Below are 5,149 nucleotides of genomic sequence, written 5' to 3' on the forward strand. Positions count from 1 at the left end.
GCATCAAAGACTCGACCACTTTCCGACAGGGTACGATGCAAAAGTGATGGGTGACAGCCTTGTACATTTATGATGCAGTTTGTTAGCAACTTTTCGTTTTTTCACCTTCAATGTCTTGTCAAAAGTTATAACAAAATATAAAAGGACCAACTGTACGTTATAGGAAAGTTTTGTAGGCCTTCTAGCCCCTACAGGTTATCATTTAGTCCAAGGATTGCCTCTGTCAGGAAAAGCACACCACACTTCAAAGTGTACAGTGCGACGCATCGGCTGTACCAATATTTATTTCCATCCTACCGACTGTTGTTCTGAGGAGGGCATGGATATAAACAGCTTTAAGGGAACCATCATTATTCAGAAGCGGGGTGTCGTATGAATTAAAGGTGTCATTGCAAAAAAAAAAAAAAAACAACTTACAGCTGAGTCGCTCAATTTTTCGGATTGAAAGCGAGCTACTCAAATATTGTTCACGCACGATTGTGCCGGGCAAAATCTTGGCTGTGAAATTACCTGTATTGCAATTAATCCACCTCATATTAGTTTATGCAAGGATTTTCAATGGATTTTGCGCCAAATTGATTGATTTCGAGTTTCTTTGCGAGGACCATCTACATACAACATCATGATAACGAGACATTACGTCACATTATTAATAATGCAATTGCACCGTCGGCGCATGCACAAGTATGTGGCAAATTCGAGCGGGATTTTATTCAAGAGTTATTTCAGAAGGGATAAATGTGAAATTCGCTGAAATTTCCCTTTAAACTGTACGTATTTTGCATCTATAGTCATGTCAGTAATCACACTACGTCATAGTCGTTGGTGACTCTGGTAACTCTAAGCCAAGATGTTTAAGAAGGGATATTTACGGCCTACTTTGCAGCTTTCTTCTTATAGTATAACAAAAAAACATGTTGTTTTGACTTTGCACAGTGGTAATTCGACATGTAATCAATAACTGTTATCCCCAGGATGAAAAACATAATCAAAAGTATCAATTGGATCGTGATTATGATAAGGTTAGAGTGTTAATTTGACAAAACTGGTCCAATAATCACTTCCGTCGAAGGCGAAATATTGCAAGGTCCTTAGAGCATTTATTTACTACATTGAGTATAGGACAGTTCTGAACCACTGTACAATCACGTAATTGGTGGTATTTAGTATCCCGGATGGGTAAGCGTACCATGTCGGCATCCTACACCCGTCGCCATTGGCCCTTGGCAAAATAGTCAATGCTACTTCCGTTGGGATTGGTCTAAAATTGGCAAATGTGGAAGTGATGCCGTATATAGCTTAGGATGGAATCGCTTTAATCGAGTCAACGTTAGGTATGCTTTACGTCTGACCATTTACTATAACAAAAGAGTCATGTTTGGCCACAATATGTACAAATTTGCAACAAAACCTATTCAAGATCTCCACTCAGAGATTTACATAAGATTGGATGTATCTTACTCTGAAATTATCGTATGGGTCACAAACAACAGTGTCTACAAAACAGAGAGTCATTGATTTACCTTCATTTGTCCAAGGAATTGTACGGGTTAGGAATAAATTTAATATCGAGGAAAGTAAAATGAAAATAGCATACTCTCCGAAATTCATTCCTTACCGACAGAACAATTTATCAATATTGGACTAAGAAAATTGTGTGTGTAAAACATCTAAATAAGATTCCCGGAAGATATCTTTTAAAATTGCTACGTATACGGTGATGTTGTTCATTTTGCCAATAGCTCTCCATTGGTTGCCAGGCATGTTGTTTTTCTCAGATTAAACTGACGCAGGCAGCTATTATAGTGCCCCACACCATCTGAATCACACAAAAGGTTATTATTTTTTAGGGCAGCTTTGCCAATACTTTTACGATTTCACCACATCTTAACGGTATACATATAATATATATATATATATATAGTATACAGATGTTCTAGTGGGAAATTACAGTGCTCGATGCTAAATCAGAGCGTTATAAGCCTTAAATATTAATATAAATTACTTCAAGTACAAAGTACTTGAAGTGTAATACATACATACATACATACATACATACATACATACATATGTTACTAAAATTTACTGGACCCCCGGGTCGTATGTAATGACGGCTCCCTTGGGACGCAGACTGGATAAAGAAACTTACACAAGGACTAATTTTAAAACAGTAAAATTTTCCTTGGCGCGATCGGCATTTTACCAAGTGACTGTGATAATTATGGAAGAATTAGACAATTACTGCCCGTCTGAAATAAATCTAGCTCATGTAACCCCACCCCTTGCCTTCTTTCGAAAAATTAACTTGCGTGTTCAACGACACGTGTATGTGCATGTGCTGACGAGGCGAGGCGCTAGGCATACATAAAAGGGAACGCTTGCTTTGTCTTTTCATTCGGCCTCTGACAACGGAGAAACTGCTATGTAAATAAGAGAGATCGAAAACACTGATAGATAGGGTGTTGCCTGCGGTGAGGACGCGAGGCGGTCAACTTCACCCAAATCCCTGCACGTGTTTTGCATCACTGTTTATAACCCATCGGATATATTATCCCGATACAAGGTGGTGGATTGGCTACAACCGTCATTTAACACAATCGATAATGGTTTCGATATCGAGATTTGGTATTTTAAAGTAAAACTTTATATATACACTTTTTGTTCATTCTTTTCATAAGGCAAACTGTTCTCCTTCATAAACAAAGAACAAAATCAAAAGGTTGAGGAAGAAAATTAAGCTTACCCGAAATTTTATAAATATCTAAAATTGAAAGGACGGCCATCCAGCACAAAACATTTTCAATGATGCCTTATTTGTCTCTTCTGATTTCAAAATCAATCCGTCGACGCAATTGAACAACTGTAAAGATTTTTAGTATTGAATCACGGAAAATCGCTGTCGAGAAGAAGTAAATTTACGGGAAACACGAAGAAAACGACATGTTTCGTTTCCCTCAAAGACTCCGACAGTATTTTATATTTTACACATTTGTTTATTTTTGTCATCAACAGTTTCAATTTTGTTGTACGCTATTATTAAAGCAATAAAAAAATCCAAGGCGTCTCGTGTTGTTTATCTCTGCCATCAATAGAGCTGATCCATTTGTTCATAGTGTGTAGACGGACGCATACGAATACCCAATGTACATATTCATGATCATTGTTCTTCCATTATCAATGTTTGTCTGGTCCGGGGCTAGCCGACAATTCATGAATTATTCATGAAAAGTCAATGACCTCCAGGCGTCGTATACTCATGAATTATTCAACACTGGGTGAATGACCTGAAGTTCAGGTACCTGGGAGAAACGTGACTTTACACAGCCGAGCCGCAGTGACGTTGTGAGTGTGATGAGCACAGTAGTTGTGCAGGTTGTGTTTTGTTGTACTGGATCGCCCTAGAGCATCGATTCGCTGTGTTCAAATAACGTTGCTAATTGGCCCAAGTTCAGATAAATTCGAGGCGTTGATTTGACAAGCTGACCTTCCCACACGTACGACCTGGAATCATACCTGTATAAGCAGTATGCTGACTTCATCATGGAAATAGCACTGGATGCGAAAAAAGCGTCCTTTTGATATCAACATCTTTGAGATATCTAAAGAGTTGTATAGTTAGACGTAATGATTTCGAACAATATTTAAATATGTCGATTGTAGGACCGAATGATAAGTTCCGCAAAACACCGAAGTTAGCTTTAACCATGCTTTAACTGACCAGTCTTTCATTCATGGAACTTTTTTGAACAGAAGGTAGCTTTTTTCGTTCCATTTATCTTCTCATTCTTTGCTCCGCCCAAAAGCCCTCGTTAGATATTATTCGCATTTCTCCCTTCATGTTTAAACCTGCATGCCATGGTATTACCAAAGTGGCTGGGAGACCTATAAAGTTACGCAATGGATAAAACGAGATTACGAAATCATGAAATCACTTGTTCCTCGGAATTTACTTGTATTGTGTGGTATTTGAACCCAGAAGTTCAATTGTTTGCAATTTTCACAAAAAAGATCCAGATCATGCTTTAATAGATGTAAGGAATATATTTGAATCTTGTTGCACGTTTCAGGTTCTACAAACCCCAAAGAACACGACCCCTAAGAAAATAATGAAAGAAGAAAAATAAACACTGAAAAATAACGGGTTCTATTCGCGGAACCCGAAAGAGACGGCTGAATAGTAAAGGAGTGAAATATTCATTTGTTACGGTTGGCTCTGGAGCATTTACTACGATACATAACATACATGCATAGTTAGTAGAATGGAGGGCGAGCGGACCCTTATACGTCCATGCTATGATAAAGGTATCTATTTGTGAGCTCCTCAGATGAGAATTTAAGCTTCGAAACTGAAACATGTTTATATATCATGGAATGATTAACTCTAATCACACTATAAACAGATTTTCACACAAATACTGATGTCTAAATATGAATTACCATCTGGTACGAATACCAGCTACATTTTGTAGCATTGCTTGGACATTTGTCTCTGATCTTATTGATATTTATTTTTTCATTTTGCTGATCATACAGCATGTAGCATGTCTGTCTGTTTCATTGCTATAGTTGGCCATTTGAAAGTCCTTGGCGCACTGTGGAATATCGTTTGGCAAGCATTTTTTCTACAGTAGTGTAGCCGCCTTCAAGCGTCCCTTTTATTAACAACCATGTAACATATGATGACTTTGGCCATGAACAAATCCAACTATGGCACACCGATGATATCGGTGGCTTTTGTTGTTGTTGCTTAGTTACTCATGGGCAACATCACGATGCCTACATCATTGGAGTACAACAGTGTACTGACACAAAGTCAGTATGGTGGAATACAGGGATGCCATCGTGTCACCCCATCCAACACCTGTAGGGAGAATGGCCTGCACAGTGTATCCCGTTAGGAATGTTTTCGTCCTAGCATTTATTGGAAAGTTGCATTGGTATCAGAAATGAACTTTAAATGCTGTATGTGTACAGCCATGTGTAAGAGGTTTGAATGCATATTGGGCTTTGGGTCAGCTCCATATCATTGACCATAATGTCAAGCCTCTTTTTGGCACAGCGGCTCTGTTAATTAATATGCATCTAACCCATCAAGATTGAAAAGACTGAAAAGATAATTGAAAAGAAAACTCGCTTTACACTGTCACAA

Source organism: Ptychodera flava, chromosome 12 (genome assembly GCF_041260155.1).
Source record: "Ptychodera flava strain L36383 chromosome 12, AS_Pfla_20210202, whole genome shotgun sequence".
Taxonomy (NCBI): domain Eukaryota; kingdom Metazoa; phylum Hemichordata; class Enteropneusta; family Ptychoderidae; genus Ptychodera; species Ptychodera flava.